The sequence below is a fragment of the Terrapene carolina genome, unplaced genomic scaffold (assembly GCF_002925995.2).
Source record: "Terrapene carolina triunguis isolate 2854851 unplaced genomic scaffold, T_m_triunguis-2.0 Scaffold103, whole genome shotgun sequence".
NCBI lineage: Eukaryota > Metazoa > Chordata > Testudines > Emydidae > Terrapene > Terrapene triunguis.
The window spans coordinates 2,582,673-2,602,442 of record NW_020664454.1 but is presented as its reverse complement, the minus strand read 5'-3'; positions in this window follow the sequence as shown (position 1 = coordinate 2,602,442).

Here is a 19,770-nt window from a genome sequence, read left to right as displayed (position 1 = left end):
AAAAAAAGAACAGGAGTACTTGTGGCACCTTCCTTCTCTGTAAATGGGAGATGTCACCATTAGCTCTCTCCTGCACAGAGGGCATAATCCCCTCAATCGTTAGGTGCATAGGTAGCAAAATGTGGCTTCATAACTGAAACTGAGAGGATGGTACTAAACACACAGTCTGTTCCTATGGAGAAGGATTGGTTACAAACAGAAGCATAGGAATGGCCCCCTAGTTTGGAAAAACGTTAGTGCGATAGTCAATGGAGTGAGCATCTGTATAGCAATGGTCTTGACTTTTCCAGGCCCAGCTGTTTCCTAGAAATACCACACTGAGCCCTGCTGGTGGCTGTAGTATCACCAACTCCAGGCATTCAAAATCATGAGTCAGGCTCCAAAAAAAATGGAGTTTGCCTTCTGGGGTTTGAGCAGTTAGTGTTCCCTCGGGTCACGTTTTCAAGCTTTTCTCCACAACCATGAGGGCTGTAAACTCACTTACGTAATGAAAGCTGCGATTTTCATGCCAGGGCTTTTAAGAAAACCGTGGACTCCGTACTCACAACACACACATGAGTTGGTGCCGCTTTTGGCTGACGGTTTGTGTGAGGCAGGCAAGGCGTCTCTGGTGATCTCGTATTTCCATACAGAGAGGGTAGTGGACATGGCGCTGCTCTATGCAGTGTGGCTGTTGCTGTGTTGGTCCCAGGATATTCGAGATAAGGTGGGTGAGGTAAAAATCTTGTATTGGACCAACTTCTCTCTGTGAGAGAGACAAGCTTTTGAGCCACAAAGACCTCTTCTTTCAGGTCACATTAGGAACAACGCATAAGAGAAAAGAAGAGCTCTGTGTGGCTCGCGGGCTTGTCTCTCTCATCGAGAGAAGTTGGTCCAATAAAATATTTTTATTTTTTTTCCCTTACCCACCTTGTTTCTCTATGGAGCTGCTCTGTAACTTGTATGTACTGCATATGGGGATGGCTACTGTGAAATAGCAGGCTGTCAGGAGGCGCAAGCAGGAAGGGCAGAAGAATAGCCCAGGGCAAACCAACCCTTAGTAAATGCTAGAGGGTTGCCATAAGACAATGGCGCAAAGCCATTGGCTCCGAGGAGTCTGGCTCCACCACCTGCTGAGACCCACTGAGTTGGTTTTGATGAGCAGGGCCAAGGCTGAGAACCAGGAAACAGAGGGGACTATCTGAAGAGAGGGAGGTAATGGCAGAGGTGCTGTTTGGAAAGGAACCAGGCTGACACAGGCATCTGCTGGGGGGTCTGAAGAAGCTAGGCCTACCTGAGTTAACGTCGGAGGGGACGGTAAGCCCTAGGGAAGATAGATGTGCATTTAGACAATTGGTGGTTTGTTCCCAATGTGGTAAATACCAATACTTTGGTGTAAACAGGTTTTCTGGTCGCTCTGTTCAACAATCTTTAGTGTCTCAAAGGGAAGAACAGGAGTTGCTGAACCCAGTTGGAGCTGCTGGGTAAGCGCAGTTGAAACCCAGGGTATTGCAGCCGAGATCCTGCTCTAGGAGTGGAAGCATTGCAAAATTCCACCTCAGGAGAGGTGACGGCATGAGGCCTGACATCAGCGGGGGGGGGGTGCTCTCAGGGAGGGGGGCAGAGGTGGAGCCAGCCCCGTGACCATGACAGGCTCTGTGTTTATCTTAGCCAGATGCAGAATGTAAACTGGCTACTTAGTCTCCCTGAGAGATAAAAATACATAATTTATACTTCAGGTGTATAGCCTGTTTCATCTAAGGGTCTCAAAGTGCTTCTCATACATTAAGTCTCTCAAACACCCTTGGGAGGCAGCTAAGTTTACCCAGCTGAAAAATACTTAAGGACCAGTGAAATGATTTGCCCAAGGTAAGTTGATGGAGATGGAAAGAGAACCTAGGAGTCCCAGATCCTACTTGGAACTCAGTACTGGGCAGAATATCCTAATCTTGTTTAAAGGAAACTGTTAACCCTACAATAACATTTTTTCAAACTCTTTGGGGTCAAGTGGGTTTTCATTTCCCCCCCGCCTTAAATCTTGCATTGCTACTAGGCAGTTTGACCTAAAGGATCGTTCACTTAGACCAGCAGTTCTCAAACTTTAGCAATCTGAGGACCCCCATTTTGATTTTAAAATGTTCCTGGATCCCCAAACTGGCTTCTAATTTTCCCCGGGGGTGCTCAATCCTGGCTCAGCCCCAGGCCCTGCCCGTTCCTCTGCCCCGCCTCTTTCCAGCCCCTCCCCCTCTCCCGAGCGTGCCCTGTCCCTGCTCCTCCCCCTCCCTTCCAGCACCTCCTGCACGCTGCTGGGAGGGAGGGGGAGGAGTTGATCAGTGGGGTCCGTGGCTCCGAACATGATGTGTGGACCCCCTGGAGTACCCTCGCGGACTGCCAGGGGTCCGCAGACCCCAGTCTGAGAACCGCTGACTTAGACCCTAGTTTTACAAAAACCCCTCATGATATTTGTCTCTTCACTTCTTTCAGCATAAAAGCAGATTTTGGTTTGGGTTCAAATACTCCCCTGCGGCACCGAGAACCAAGGAGTGAAACTGACTCATCTGTTTTTTGCTGTCTGCGCTGAGAGAAATACCAAGAGTGAACAGCAGACATGGTGGAAGGTTCAGAAGTCTCTGAACTAAGGGTATTTATTTTAAAAGTGACTTGATCTCTGTATCTTAAGCCCCGTCCCCACTGGCATTGTGGATCTGAATCTGAACTGCCGATCCAAATACCTCCAGCTCAGGGGAATTGCACATTAGGGTCTGAATTACATGGTGTGGGTCTGTCTCTACTTAGTCACTGTGAAAGTGACCTGTGTTCATGGTGTGCACCTGTGCATCGTTGGTAGAATAGTTACAGAACAGGATTGGAATACCGCTAAAGGGGAAGCGGGCCGTCTCCCGTGACTGTTGCTCGTTTTAATGCACTTTCACTCCACAGTCTTGGTCTAGTGTGGATGCATGCAAAATTTTGGGCATGTTTTGGGCCCCACACTACAAGAAGGATGTGGAAAAATTGGAAAGTATCCAATGGAGGGCAACAAAAATGATTAGAGGGCTGGAGCACATGACTTATGGGGGGAGGCTGAGGGAACTGGGATTGTTTAGTCTGCAGAAGAGAAGAATGAAGGGGGATTTGAAAGCTGCTTTCAACTATATCTCTACTCCATATGACGCGACCCGATTATAACATGAATTTGGATATAACGCGGTGGAGCAGGGCTGCGCGCTCCGGCGGATCAAAGCAAGTTCGAGATAACGCAGTAAGATTTTTTTTTTTTTTTTTTTTTGGCTCCCGAGAACAGCGTTATATCTGGGTAGAGGTGTACCTGAAAGGGGGTGGTTCCAAAGAGGATGAATCTAGACTGTTCTCAGTGGTACCAGATGACAGAACAAGGAGCAATGGTCTCAAGTTGCAGTGGGGGAGGTTTAGGTTGGATATTAGGAAAAACTTTTTCACTAGGAGGGTGGTGAAGCACTGGAATGGGTTACCTAGGGAGGTGGTAGAATCTCCTTCCTTAGAGGTTTTTAAGGTCAGGCTTGACAAAGCCCTGGCTGGGATGATTTAGTTGGGGATTGGTCCTGCTTTGAGCAGGGGGTTGGACTAGATGACCTCCTGAGGTCCCTTCCAACCCTGATATTCTATGAAAATGGCTCAGAAAAATACTTCAGAGGAGACTTGGACTGTGTCTTCACTGTCCAAAAAGGTGCAGGGTTTTAGTGAGGTAACTAGTGCACACTGGCTACCTCGCTGTAAAATCCTAGTGGAGATAAGGTGCAGGTAGTTTGTACTGCAAGGTAGCTAGGTGAGGTCAACACAACTCTCCCTGTCCCCCACCTGTGGTTCACCTTGCCTAGACTACATTGCAGTAAAACTACAGTGCCTTGTTTCCACTAGGTTTTTACAGCATGGTAACTAATGCCTTGTAAAAATGAAGAAGCCTGAGCTTCAGTGCCTGTTGGTGTTAATCCTGTTTTGTTTCTGTAGCGTGTAAGGACCAACCAGAAATGGGGCTCCATGGTGCTAGGCCCTGTACAAACAGGGTCTGAGTCCCTGTCCTGAAGAGCTTAGAATCTAAATAGACAAGACCTAGAGGGTGGTGGAAGGGGTAGCACACACGAGCAAAGTGAACAATGTGATGTCAGCAAACAGCATGTTAGTGCCACGATTATTGGGGCAGTGGTGGTGAAGGGGATCAGCTGAAGGGAGAGGGAACATGGAAGGGAAGCGAGACTAGAGAGATGGGGCGGGGAGAAGTGGGTAAGGAGGGCAGGTGTGGATTGAGCGGAAGGTGAAGATTGAAAGGAAGGGGAAACAATCAGCCCAGGATATAAGAACATTCCATCAACACTATAGAAAGCTCTGTGTCTCCGGCTTGTGGGGATCAGGCTGTGGATACAACAATAGCACATAGATGTTAGGGCTGGAGCCTAGGCTCCACTATCTATGCTACTACTTTTTAGCCTTGCAGCTCAAGCCTGAGTCAATTGCCTGGGACGCTGAGACTGGGTGCCCTGGGTTTCTCTTTGAAGTGTAGATGTATCCTCAGGCACCATTGAAACCAGGCAATGTGGCTGGAGCTTGAGAGAGGCTCCAGGAGACAGAAGTGAATTGCAGTGTCTCAGATGCAGACAGATTCTTGGGTGGCGGTTGGGGGCTGACAAAACAAAGCTTTGGTGGCAAAGTTCACTCTTCCATTCTCTACAGAATTGTTTTCTGAACTGGCAGTTGACTAGAGTTAGCCTGACGATTGCTCGGGGAGCCCTTCCTTTATCTACACACGCCTGGCAACCCCCGACAGCCTTGGGGTGGGGGTCAGCCAAACTTTCATAAGGCTGGACTGCAATCCCCGTACTCACACAGAACAGTGTCTTACTCCACAAGTAGTCATGGGGTCAGGGTACCACTCCGTGTCAGGGTATCTCCATTGATATGGAGCTGCTTTGCTAAGGACTCCCCGATGACATTGGTGTCTCTCTCCCAGACTGTTCAAGCCTGACAAACAGATTGTAGAGAGAGGGATACAAAATCCTTGATCCTGGTCCCCAAACTAACATTAGCATGGTCACTGCATGGACCCCTCCTCTTAGTTCCCAGAGAATGGAATCCAGGTTCGATAGAACTCCTTTCAAACTCAAGGCATTGCATGGTAATTTAGGGTAATGGTGCTACTCTATCAAGTGGAGCAGCTATTGTTTACCAGTGCAATGCTCTGTTACTCCAAGAGACCTAATGATGGCACTTGATGCATAGCTCAATTGTTGTAATAATGAGGACCCACCTTGTGTGTTTCCGAGATGCAATGGGGTGGCAGGATGGGGTTAAAAGTCCAACAATCTGGAACGACCTGCCCTTCAAAGAGGAACCTGCTGCAAGAGGAAATGTTGCTGGACAAGAGTTTAAACAACTTTTGATTTTATTAAATGTCTGCAGAATGATAGAAGGAGCCTTAGAAACCTATGGTGAACATACTGCGTGTGGTAGGTGAAGATGCAGTGGAGGCTTATGGGCTCACATTTGAGAATGAGGTGGGATGAACTCTAGATGTAGTCTTACAGAATACCGATGGATACTGTTCCCTAGAAAGGATCTTGCCACTGAAAGGCAACAGTGTTTCCCCTGTGTACAGTAGCAATGGGAGACAATACATAGGTTAATACTGAACCATAGCTTACATCTAAAACGTATGAGTTTGGAGAACGGTCGGATTCCAATCACTCAGCTATCCAGGGTATTTGCAGATCTTTCAGTCATTCCTACTTTGAAGGAACAATTGAGAGATCTGCAAATGTTGTTAAATCATAAATTCAGAAAACGGATAAACCAGGAAGACGCAGCAGCTGGCCTGGATGTGAAATAAAACTGCTTCCGGAAAGATAGCGTTACATAATGAACTGCACAGTGTCCACCATGAGCTAGGGTACAACTGGGCTTTTTGAGTGTGCATGTGTATACATTCAGTGGGAGTGCAAAAATTGCTCAAGACCCTGTTCTGTCCAGGCTTTTAGTTTAATTTTGCAGACCAAGCTGTTCAGCTAAGGGTTGCTAATCATCCATGCTTTTGGGGGCTTACCTGGGGCAAACCCATCAAGGCTTGTGCTGCTTTGAGCCAACAGCCACGCCTTCGTCACACAGCAATGCTAGGATGATGTAGGTTTCGTATGGCTTCTTTCTCATGCTGTACCCCGTGGAGGTACAAGTCGTCTCCTCCAGGACCTGGTGATCCCTGTAGGACTTCCCAAGACTGTTCTTGCTGAGACAGAACCAACCCGCTTTGGGTATGAGCTGCAAACTTGATGGCTCCAGCCCTGAAGTCCCCTCCCCCAATCATGAGGTGAATTCAAATGGTTTGCCCTGACTCTGTGCTCAGCCCAGCCCTGAGAAACTGTACTTAACCCGTTCTCGCCCACTTTTACATGAGGTTTCCCCTCATTCCAAAAACCGAATCTCACAAATTATGGGAAAAGCACGCCCTGTCGTACTCCTCTCTCCTCTTGATGTTTAAATTGGGGCTGAATGTTAATACTTGCCTGGACCAGGCCAGAAATTGGTCATCTCCCTGAAAGTCCCCAAACAGATAATTCTTGTGACTTTTAAAAGTTCACTATCCTAAACAGTTCTTGGGAAGAAATCCTGGGGGAAGGAGCCATACCAGTGCTATTGTAGGAGTTTGACTAAATAAACAGCTCCCACTTACGGCTCAATGACCACTTCACCTCCAGGAGTTATTCACTGATAAACTCCATAAATTTTCAGGAACAACCGTTTTATCACTACCCGTGTTGTCCCCCGTTAAATGCTACAAGGTGAAATCAAGGGAGAGAGGTGGAAAACAGGACAAGTGAGCATGAGAGAGAGAGAGAGATGGGGTGATCACTAGAAAAATTGATCAGATCTTTTCAAAAGGGGGTGGGTGAGAAATGACTAAAGGGGAGAAAACACGAGGTAGTGAAGACCCTCTTTGATATAACAGTAACAAGTTAATATCTGCCGCTTTTGTTTCTGCGCTGCCCTTTGGATATTTCTGAAGCTTTGTTAGATGTAAGGAGGCGATGGCCAAGCAAGGTTGTATTTCAAAAGGCACAAGGAAGAGTTTATTGCTGTCTCTGCCTGTATGTGGGCTTCCGTGAAGTGATTTATTTGGACATATGATCCAAGTCTCTGCTCCACTGTTTCATTTGTGACCTGCAGTTTATGGTAAAATGATGAAATGACATTTCTTTGCAGTGTGAAAATACCCAGCTGCAGTCTCCATTACAAATGCAGTAGAAATGTGTTTCTAACATTCACCTTCAGAGAGTTTCAAGCTGCATTTTTGTCACCCCGCGTGTTCTCTTAACTCCAGCAGATTATGTGACCTTGAACTAGGTGAACCTGGACAGTTTGGCTGCTGCATGTTCCAAAAGTGCCCTGGAGATCCAAGTACATGGAGGGGAAGGGGAGGGGAAACTATTCTTTAAACCCCAGAAAGAAGGAGAAAATGTTAAGTGTAGCCCAGATCTGCTTGCCCACTCGTGAATGGGTGTAATGAGGGTGCAATAGCACCTTCTCCCTCTCAGACCATTCAGTTCTTTCTGTGGCATTGTTTGGGGAGGGAGATCTTGTATCTGAGCCATCTGAACTCCTGGTTCTACCGCCTCTGAGGCTGTGTCTACATTATAGTTATGGCAGCCTAACTTGCATCACTCAGGTGTGAATAAACCACCCTGAGTGACATAAGTTACAGCGATTTAGTTGGGGATTGGTCCTGCTTTGAGCAGGGGGTTGGGCTAGATGACCTCCCGAGGTCCCTTCCCAACCCTGACATTCTATGACTCTGACATAAGTGCTGTTGTGGACAGTGCTATACCACCGCTCGTGGAGGTGGTTTTATTCTGCTACTGGAAGAGCTCTGTCCCATCGGCATAGAACGTCTTCTAGACACGCTACAGGGGTGCAGCTGGTGCAATAAGGTAACTTCCTTTCAGGGGGTGTTCTCACTCATAGTACAAAGTGTGTTGTTTTTTAAGTGCCACTTCTGTCTGTCTCTTCCTGTCCTCAGACAAGTAGCCATGAACATCAGCTTGTGGTCCTTTAGGCGCTACTTCTAAATGGTCTCCCTCAGGGAGCTTCCTTGCCCCACTGCAGGAGAACTGCTCTGCACACCTAGTCATCAGCCAGCCTTGACTATTCTGCAGATAACTGAGGCCAGCCTAGGTCTATCCTTAAGTATTTGTAAAGTGCCTATGCCCCTGGTATCCAAGAGCGGTGTTTATGAACATGTTAATCCAGCAGCGTTTCCCAGACCAATGGTGAAATTAATGCTTAATTCCCCCTCACGCTTACAGGAAAAATGGTTGAAATAATGGATAGCAAGTAGCCGTTATCTAGGTACCAGAGATCGAGTACAACTTGACTTCAGGCAGCCTCCTAGACTTGACTTAAACCATATAAGTGGTATATCCCAATGGAGCTGATCCTTAGCTATGTTAGACTAACTCAGATCTGCCCCCCCCTTGAAATGGGGTTGGGTTGCTTTTTGGGGGACCAGGGTTGTGAGCCACCATGTTACCACCTGCTTTCAGTGTGAGGGAGTCTGATACGTGCTAGCCGGGTGTTTGCTCCTTAACCCAACCAGCCGGTCAGCTCCTCTGAGCTACCCCAACCCTGCCTTGAAGGTTGGCAGTAGATGTACCCCAGCCCCTGAGTCCCTCCAAATTGTCCCCTGTGGTGTCCAGTCCTTGATCACTAGATATCCTCAGAAATCCCAGATGCCCTGTTGCCAAAGGAACAGCATACCACAGTTTACCAGTTTTACCTTTGACCGCTGCTCCTGTAATGCACACAGCACTTGGGTTCAACAGGAAAACAAAAGGGAACTTATTTTAAGAATGAAGAGGTTCAAATAATAACCAGTGTTAGAGATGGGAACAAAAGGTTACATACAGGGCTGCCCTGGCACCTCTTTCCTTACAAATGAAGCACTGGTTACATGTGAAACAAAATCATAACCTGCATTCTAGAACCTAAACTTCACTAACCAATTATCCTCCCATCTAAAGACGTTTCTCACCCAAATTTTTTGCTAGCATTTTCAGCCAAGCCTAGCTGAGATCCCTTTTTCATGAAGCAAACCCACTGTCAGTTTGTCCTAGGTGAAGGATGAGGGTGCACCTCCATATCCATTTTAGTTATACCCCCAAATTGTCCTTACTTGTAACTAGGGCTCTCCCTGGCTAGTTCACTTCTTCCTGCAAATCTCTTCTTTTGGAGATCTCACAATCTTTCTTTAACATTTGTCTCAGACTGTAAATGGAGGCCCATTGTGAACCATGCAATACTTAATTTACATGTGAACAGACAGACAAACATTTCTTGTCTGAAAGAAAAGCTGCCTTTCACCTTTCTGGTGACCAGTCCCTAGTCCTAGACCTTAAGAACATATGTTTTGTGTATATACATAATTCCTTACACAACATCCATATGGAAATTTTGCAATTGTTATGATGACTCATGTGATACAGGCTTTTATTAGAGACCTTATGTGATGTTCTTTGGGTGAGCCTAGGGGATCCTTGTACTCTCTGCCAGTTGGCATATTGAGGTCCTTGGGTCACCATTGCCCTTCAAGAACATTGGACCCTGGTAGACTGGTCCAAATGTTCCAACTTGAATCTCTGGGGTAGCCCAGTGTGGATGTAGGCATCAGTTGACAGGTGGGGAGTGATGTGGCTATTCAGCCATAGCTGTCCTTGCTTAGAGAACAGGGAGCGAAATGTCTAATCTCATAACAGAAGTATTTTCCTGCTCTTTTCAAGACACGGCTCTGGGAACACTGAAGCCTGGAAAATGTCTTGGACTCATTGGCTAATCTTCTGGGGGTGTGCACACACCTGTGCATCTTAACACTTGGCAGTGACCTAGGTATGTGGCTGTCAGGCCCGGGTCTGAATCTAGTTTTGCCTGTGGGTATAGCTGAGGGAGCGTGAGCAAACCTGAGGAGCCCAGCCCAGCAGGTAAGAGAGTGCAATGCCATTCGCAGTAGATTATGTTCTGAATTGCACAGTCTCCTCAAGTCGGTGGGACTTGGACAGGAGATGAAGCTTGGAGGAGATGGAGAACCACTGCTCTTTCACGCCCAGTTTGAGCTCTGGTTAGTTAGCTGGGGATTGGCAGTGCACCTGACTGCTGTTGCTGTAGTTCTTTCCCTGGCCGGCTTCTCTGCAGGCTTAGGAGTTTTGTCTTTTATTTCCTTTAGAAAACACTTCCCTGTCCCCTCTAAAGAAACAATAACACTATACGTGTAGCTAGGGACCGGGCACCTTGTTTAATGTTTTGTTACGACCGATTGGGCACCTCACGCCTTGTCCAGAGAGTGTTGGCAGCAAAAAAAAAAAAAAAAAAAGTGGCCATGCTGCCTCATCCAATGTCCATTTGGAGTCAGTGAGAGTCTTTCGATTGATTATTTGTAGCAGCTAGAAGTCCTAGCAGACACTGAGAGCCCTAACTTCACAGCTGAGCAATCCACAAGCTGGCTATAAAGTGTTAGAAACAGCATCTGGCTGCAAATGAATGCAGGTCTCCCATTCATTCCCCCTCCCCACACCCCGGTGTTCTGACCCAATGGAGAGTCCTTGCCATGAGTTCAAAGGCCTGGGTCACTTGGCTGTCATGGAGGCTCTGAGTCTGGGAGTGTTCATACCCTAAGCCAGGAAACACCCTACCCCTGAAAAACAAGATGCCTCTTTGCATGGATTCTGATTCCGTAGCAGTTGTGGGTGCAAAAGGGGTCCTGGTAGCTCACCACCTAGGAAAGCGTCCATGCACTGTACACAATGCACAACATCAGTTCCCCTGGGAAAGCCCTCCAGCATGGGCCGACTGTCAAGGTTAGTCCATCTGTAGGCCACCCAAGTCTTTAATACTGAAGCCTGTAAAGTCAGCTGCTTTATCATTGTAGGAGAGAGAGAGAGAGAATCCCTTGATTTTTGTTGATCGGATTGTTACCTGGCACTTGGAGTTGGAGGCTTTACAGCCATCAATGAGGCATTGTTTGTTTCTGTTTTTAGCATTGTCAGACAAGGTGATGGGGAAAATCTCTATTTATGGTTCTGCCACCCAGAGTGACTTCACAGATGGAAGGGCTGGAGAAAGAAATCCCCATAGATTAAATGTGCTGTAAGGTAAACATGCCACAGAAAGACCAGTGGTGATCACCTGGGCCTGGAGAATGTTGACTTAGCTTCCTGGTGGGGATTTAAGAGCAAACCTTGTTCTTAGGAGGGATGGCCTTGTTCTGTGTATCTCTCAACTGTTCTTTCACGCAGTGGATCTTGTTGCATATTGCCAGTGCAAACCTGTACAGGTCACTTATTTTGGATAAATTGTAGATCTTTGTTTTTTGTAAGCCATATATTTAATCGTTGCTCAGGTATTTTCTGTCCCCCAAAAGACCTGATGCTAAAAGCGCAAATTTTCTTTCAGAAGGATCTTGCTTTACTGAAAGGGCGGGTTTAATTTTACTGATTGGACTGCAAGTTGCACAGTAGGAATTTTTTCTTCTCTTCGATTATACGGAATTTGTTTGCTCTTTTTATAAAGAGCAAGTATAAAAGCTCTGGATGATACTACTACTAAACCCCCTGACTTCTACATTTTAGGGTGTTGAAACCATTAGATTTCTGATGCACATTAGAGACGGCATTTAAACAAAACCCAAACCTGTGCGGTTTCCTTAATTGGTAAAAAGAATTTTAATAGTGGACACAGTCAGGCTATGTCTATACTACGGGGACTACAGCAGCATTGCTCCAGCGCTGTAGCTAGGCCGGTATAACCCTGTAGTGTAGATGCAGACTACGGTGACGGAATGGGTTTTGTAGGAATACCACCTCCCCAAATGATGGTAGGTACATAGAGGGAAGCATTCTTCCATCGACCTAGCTGCATCTACACTAGGGGTTAGGTCAGCACACAGCACTTGGGGGTGAATTTTTTACACCTGCGTGCTGTAGCTACCTTGGCCTAAAAGTTAAGTATAGACCGTACCTATGGCACTCTATCTGGTGCAAAATGGCAATTCAAAGTTAGGTGCCGCAGTAGGCAATGTTTCTCCCCTGGTATGAATCCTTGTTGTAAGGGTGAAGAATGGCAGGTAGATTGGACTTGCAGGAAGCAAAGCAAGGGGTGTGAGAGATGGCTGGACCTACTTTCTCTAAAGCAGCGTTTCCCAAACTTGGGACGCCGCTTGTGCAGGGAAAGCCACCGGCGGTCCGGGCCGGTTTGTGTACCTGCCGCGTCCACAGGTCCGGCCAATCGCGGCTCCCACTGGCCGCAGTTCGCTGCTCCAGGCCAATGGGAGCTGCTGGAAATGGCACGGGCTGAGGGACATATTGGCCGCCGCTTCCAGCAGCTCCCATTGGCCTGGAGCAGCGAACTGTGGCCAGTGGGAGCTGCCATCGGCCGGACTTGCAGACGCAGCAGGTAAACAAACCGGCCTGGCCCACCAGGAGCTTTCCCTACACAAGTGGCATCCCAAATTTGGGAAACACCGCTCTAAAGGATCTGATCCAGCTTCCGTTAAAGTCAATGGAAAGACACCTTTGCCTGTATCAGGCCATAAGGAAACAACACTGTGAAGAACTCTGTAGTGCAAGAAGACTTCAGGAGGGTTAGGTAGCTGGTCAGATTGCTGTGGCTAGGTTTGAAAGTTTGAGCTCAAGAGCTAGATCCTAATGGTGCCAAAAACTGGGAGGAAGCGCAAGCAAAGAAGCAAAGGGAGATGTACTCAAGTTACATGAGTCTAGGATATCTCAAACAGCCATTCCTTCCTGCATTCAGATTCCTCCAGCTTGCCTTCCATCTAGCCATGCTCTGCTCTCCGGCTTCATTTTAGGAAGGCCTAATGGACAAATGCTGCTTCTGAACTTTGATTCCGAATTTCCCTTGCTTGCTTGAATGGCTGTTTTCCCTAACGAAAACCAAATAGAGCTTTGCATGTTGTTTTAATCCCCTCCTCTGATCTCCTTTATTTGCTAGTGGGATGGCTGAGGGATCCCTTCCCGGGGGTTAAGTTAGATGGGAAAGCCTGCAGTAATAGACTGATGTACTGTAGCAGATTAGCACGTAATGTAACATCTCATACAGAGCTAAACACTTAGGGCCCTGTGCTTTCTCCCACTGATAAATGGAATTGTGTGCATGTCACTGAGATCTCCAAGTCCCTTACTTTGCAGTATGACTGGATTTCAACAAACAGTTTTCAAATTCTCATAATGCTTTTTCCTTTGGAAATCTATAGGATGTGGGTGGGTCTTTTGGTTATTGTGGATCTATAACCTGAGATCCAAATTCCTGTTATTTTTAATAAGCATTTACTCAGACTAGTTACTGGGAAGAAAATACTCTTGGTTCTGTGAGATTTCCACACATCAGTGGCAGTGGAGAACACTCTGCATGGATTGCATTTAAATGAAGTCATCCCAAGGAACCATTCCAGACAGCGTCTGGAGAGGTTGAAATCTACCTGATGGCTGCTTTTAAATACCTGGAATTTTTCATCCATGTTAACTTGTGGTGTGTGGCTGTGGGGCGGAAGGTGGAATCTACTGCCAGTGTAAGGGCACAGCTCAGGGGACAGGTAAGTGTGACATCTTCATACTTCCCTGTCAAGGAACTTAACTCTTAAGCGGGCAGATGCCTCTGGGTGAAGAGCTCAGATTCCACGCTCAGTCTGGGCTTCTAAATTGGTGGTGTCTGATAGGAATGGTAGCGCACTGGGAACTGGACTGAGAAAAAACAATTCATTTCTAGCAGGCCACTAAGCCGTGTTGGGCTGGCAGCAAAACTGACCTTAGCTAGATTTGATCCAGTGGCGAAAGATTCCTTATCCCATTGTTAAGCCCTAGAGCCATCCAGCCATCCTCTGTTGAATTGTGGTATGTCTCTAACTCGCATATGTGCACACTCAGGTTGAGTGTTTAATACCCATTCAAACATATATTTGTAACTTTTGTGAAACAAGCCAGAGATTCTTTTCAGACTTTTCCCCCCCCCCCCCACCAAAGTCCTCTAGCCTGCAATGGCTGCTGCTGTCAGGCACAATAATGCAAGAGAAATGCAAATGGACTGCTAATGGTAAGTTTTAAATATTGTGTTTAATATCCCAAATTACTCTTTAGTCTTAAAAATGACTAAAGATCTGGGCTGAGATTTTTTTTTTCTGAATCCGCTGAAGGGATTTGGACACTCGTTTCCCACAATTCCAGTCCAGATTCTTGCCTTAATGAGGTATTCCCACCGCCGAGAAGAGAAACTAAAGAAATGTCAAGAATAAGTACAGCCCAAATGACACACTCAAGTACTCCAGTAAGGTGTTGCCAGGGTAGTAACCTGACTGTCACTTGTAAGTCTCCTTAACACAAATCAGCAACAATCCTCTTGAAGTATCGTAAAGAACTGTCACCCTCTTTCTGGCCTTGCAGGTAGAATTGTGTGTGTGTGTGTTTTGTTTTTGTTTTTTTAAGGCCAGAAGGGACCATTATGGTCATCTAGTCCAATCTCCTGCATGACACTGACCATAGAATTTCACCCACAAATTGCTGCTTCAGGGCCAATATTTTTGTGGTTGAAACTAGAGCATCTCTTTTAGAAAGACTTCCAGTTTTGATGCGAAAATTCCAAGTGATGCAGAACTGTGAGCTGTTTCAATTATTAATTACCTGTACCCTTAAATTTTAAAATAAATTATTTATTTATTTGGCATGGGGGATAGTGGAGGTACTAACATTTCTTGCTTACCCAAAACTCCTCTTGGAGCAAATTAATTTCAGTGGAAGATCTGGATGTACAAGGATTGGACTCCAAAGGGAAATCCTTTTTTAAATGGACTTTTTACCACCAAGTCAGAAACCCTAGATGTTTCAATGGGCCGAAAAGAGCAAGCATAAAACTGCCTGTTATGCTACATCTAGTTTCCTGTTTACTACAGCAGCTGCATATATAGCCTTAGGAACGTTAGTGTTGTTAGACAAGCCACTAATAACGTACCAAAGTATCCAGCTCTCTTGACACTTTTTTGTTTCAACCAGTTTCTAGACTGGGACTGAGTTAAAGATCTTTTAAATGTTTTCTATTTCTCCCTGCTTGGAAAACATATGGCCCTTGAAGTTCTGGAGCTTCCAGAAAAATAAGCTTTAGTGTATGAAGGGTTTTTATGGCGTACCTAGGGACGCAGCAAGAAAGTAGCAATCTGCTTGCAGATACTGTCAGTGCATAATTAATAAATTCTCTTCATTAATTTATAAAGAACAGGAGAACTGGGGATGCCCCTATTATGAAAACAGTGAGTTGCACACTAAGTTCACTGTCTGCTAACGTAGAAATATATTAGGCATATGTTTAACAAGAGCTAAGTTCTATGTCCCGTATGGCTAAAGAGGATGTCATCCTGGTGAGAGTAGGATTAGAATACACTGGATTTCGTCCTTCTCCCCCATCCCCAGTCTAGTTCCTTTTTGGTTATGTCTGACTCCATGGATTCTTGAATGATCGCTGATCCTGAACCATTCACCGTACAAAACAGCAGTGATGTAAGTTAAAACCCAAGTCGGTTTTGAAAGTTCGTCTTACCATTTCTTTAAGCTACCAGCTAATGGAATAATACCCTTAAAATCTGTGGAAGGGCTGAGCTCATGTTCTCTGACTTAACATTTCTGCCGATTCATTTTCATATTTGGTTATGAAGACGTGGGTTTTTTTTTTTTTTTTTTTTGTCCTTGGATGTAGCAAAGTCATCTGTGCTGTTGGTGCCTTGGCCAAGGCTGACAATATCAATAACACAACTTTATATAATAACCCCTAGAGCTAGAGATGGCCAAACTCCCCTCCCCCTTTGTTGCAAAACCATGCTTTTAAATAAAATAAAACCAAATGGTTGGAAAAATCCATGCCCTTTAAAACATTCCAACTTGTGTAGCTTGGGGGCTGAGCAATGCTGGTGGTGTGTGGAGAAAGCAAGAAATCTCTACTGCAGCAGCACTCTCAGGGTTACACAGACGTGTGTAGGGAAACGTCTCAGCAATTCTTGTGTAGAGCAGGGAAAAGGGGGGGGGGGAAGTGGGGGAGAAGGGGCATCTTGAAACTGCTGGCTGCTGGTTGCTGATTGGCGGAACCCGGTGTCTCAGCGTTCCATCCATAGAACCTTCCTCCCTCTGCTTTGTCCATCCCGGAAGGAATTTCCTCTGCTGCTGCTGCTTGATCTATTGTTGTTGTCGCCGCTGCGGTCCTGCATGTTTTGGTCAGATCAAGTAACCATAGTATCAAAACGGTGACCCACTATCTGCGGCATTTTATCTCAAATACCCTCCCAGCCCCACTACCCCCCGTCCTTTTGCATGTTACTTATTATGATGACTTCATAGGACACCGAGGGAAAGGGTCCTGGCTTTTTCCCACTGCAGAGATGGTTTCAATTAAACAGAGTGTGTGGGGCTTGGTTTGGTGGGTTTAAGTTATCCTCGGCGATCAGATGCAAAACTTATTTGCTCTCATCCTCCTCCCATCCCCTCTTTATTTAAAAAAAAAAATTACAAGTCCCTCCCTCCCGCCCCCCCCTCCGTTGCTCCGGGCGGGGTTAGGAGAATCTCAAGTGCAAAGATCACCCGGGCAGTTGCCAAATCTTGTTTCCTCTTGCACGGAAACTCCTTCCATTTGGGACCAGTTCTAAGGCAGCTCCCCCGTTCAAAAATGGTTGTACTGAATTTGTAATATGTTTAAAATCCAATTCTGACCCGCTCTCTCTCTCGGTCAAGTAACCGTCACAGCTGCAGAGAGGTCTGTGGTTGGGATTTGAGTGGGATGGGGGGGGGGCGGGCGGGGAGGGGCGAAAATCAATCGGCTGCATTGGTGGGTCAATGCTATTTTTATTGCACATTAAGCTGCAAAGGGAGAAGAGAGAAAGGGAGGAGGCACCAAATATCTGGAAGGGTGGAAACTAGATTTCCCCCCCAACTGGATCAGAGCTCCTGCAGGCTTGCCTGGGAGCTGCAAATGAATGCCTGGTGTGATGGGGAGAGAGAAGCTGAGAAGTGTAATGCCCTGCCTAAGAGACCCTGACACTTTCTGCATTCCCAGCTCTCCTCCTCCTCCCCAGGGCTTTTGCGATGGCTAATTCCTCCTGAGGCTGACATTTGGCACTAGGGAGGGAGGAGGGAAAGGGTGGAGAGCTGGGGGGAGAAAAAAACATCCTGAGAACATGAGAATTCACCATGGGCTAGCTTCAGAAGCTCGGAGCAACACTGCCCCCTGGAGGCATATGCCTGATACTTCAGATGACAGCCAGTTCCTTTCCCAAAGGAAGGACTTTCCCTACTTGGGAGGGTCTGTTTTGTGGGAGAGGTTATGTGGCGTGAGGAATGATCAAGCCCATTTGCCATGCCTGGCTGTAGTCTGTAATTTGAAGGCATTTTTAATCCCCATGGCTTGGTGAGCAATCTTTGTCCCTCTGCTAGTGTTATATAAGCACTGGAAAGCCGGGGGCAGGTGTGGGATGCATATTCCGTACAGAAGAATGTATTCTCTTTGGAAATAGTCTCTAGTGGTGACTTAGATGATCAGAGCTTATGTTGAAATGGAAAGGTGCTGGGGAGGGAAGAGGAGCCGGCCTGGGAGATTGCAGAAGCCCAGTGTGAATTGGCAGCAAATCATTGCTTGGGAGCAGCGTATCCTCACAGGCATGACGGCAGAAAGCATGCGACGAGAGGTCCCAAAGAGTAGTCCAGGGAAGAAGCAGCTGCGGTTGTCGGGGAGAGGGTTAGCTTCCTGGGAGTGTCCTTCCTTCCTCCCCCTCTTTCCCCCCCCCCCAATTTTGGACGCAATCTGGAATGGAGATGCAGTCTGGGCATGAAAATGCTTCCAGAAAAATGTATTTTTCTCTCCCTTGTGTGAGAATCAGCATTTATGCAAAGCACTGGCCCACAGCGGAGGGTACTGCATGGATGATGGCATTGCAAACTCCCCTGTTGAAAGGCCTCTGTCCTGACCTGGAGACTACCTAGGAGTAAGGGGATTTAAGTCTCACCTGCCTAATCTGTCCTGGGGGTGCCCGAGACAGCCCTGTAGACTGAACTCTTCTGTTTGCTGCCTGGGCGATTCTTTGGCTTATGTGTGTAAGCTTCCCCTACCCACGTGTTATCCCACTTAACCTGCACAAAGGTCCATTCAGTCCCTCGCCTCTTTGCCGGGAATGCTGACAACCGTGCTGATCCATATTGTGTGATATGGAAACCTTTTTGCTAGGCAGTTGAGCAAGACTGTGAAATCATTTCACATAGGCCACAAAACAAGCAGCATCAGATAGCTCAGGGGTCTCAAACTCAAATGACCATGAGGCCCACATGAGGACTAGTTCATTGGCCCGAGGGCTGCATCACTGACACACACCCCTTGCTGCCCCCAGCCCTGCCCCCACTCCGCCCCTTCCATGAGGCCCCACCTCTTCCCACCCCTTCCCTGCCCCCATTCCAACCCATTCCCTGAAGTCCTCACCCCAACTCTGCCTCCAGAGGGTGCAGGGAGGGGTGTGGTGGGGGCTCAGGGCAGGGAGTTGAGGTGCAGGGTGCGGTAGGGGGCACAGGGCAGGGTGTAGCAGAGGGCTCAGGGCAGGGAGTTGGAGTGTGGGGTGCAGGAGGGGTGAGGGGTGCAGCAGGAGGTCGGGGTACAGGGTGCGGCGGGGGCTTAGGGCAGGGGGTTGGGGTATGGGGTGCTGAAGGGGGCTCAGGGCAGGGAGTTGGGGTGCAGCAGGGGATTGGGGTGCAGGCAGGGGGTTGGGGGGTGGGGTGCAGGAAGGCTTCCGGCTCTGGCCCGGAGCCGCTTTCCTAGAGCAGCTCCGAGGTGGCAGCGGTGCACACTGGGGCCAGGGCAGGCTGCCTGCCCTGGCCCCGCCCCCATGCCACTCCACTCCACTCCACTCCACTGTACTCCGGAGGTAGGCGGGGGGCACAGGCCGCTTGGCAGGCCGCAGGAAATAGCTCTGCGGGCTGCGTGTTTGAGACCCCTGGGATAGCTGCTTCAGATTACTACTACTGATCTGGGCTGGATTTGGCCTGATGATCTAATGATGGGAAAAACTCTTTTCCCCTCTAACTTAAGTCAGATGATCTAGCCCTTCCTCACAGTCTTTGTTGAGGCTCCCTCTCCTGCCTGGAACCTGTACAGTTTGAAGTGAATTTGGAGCTGGTGAAGGGACCCATGTGAAAATTCCTTCTAGCCACAGGGTGTGTAGCCAACAAGCTTCCCCGTGGAGTTCCCTGACCACATGACTTTGGAAAGGAGGACCACTAGTGGTGAGGTTGGTTTCCATACCCATTTGGTTTAGGGTCATCTGTTGAGATTGCGGGACTCTTGTGTGCAGTAGGCTGGCAGTGTTTGCCTGAAATGTCATATTAACGGGTTGGTCCTCCGTGAAAAAGGATAGTTGGGTTCTTCTGGGTCAATGAGGCAGGTGACTCATTAACTCACCTGGATAACTGGGGAGATGGGAGTGGCTCTCTGGGGAGGAGGATCTAGAGTGTGAGCTGAGCATTCCTGAGGGAGGAACCCCTAAGGGAGTGGGTTTGAGCTGATCTCTGTTCTATTTTTGTTTTCCAGGAAGGGGAGGGGGGTGAGGAGGCTGGGAAAAGCATCTGCTTCTGGCTGATATTTGTAATCTTTCTAACAAAAGAGAAAGCATTTACTTTTCTCCAAACCGATGGGACTGAAATACAAGTTCCCAAATCGAGGACTCAGGTACAACTCGGGGTCTGTCTTATAAGA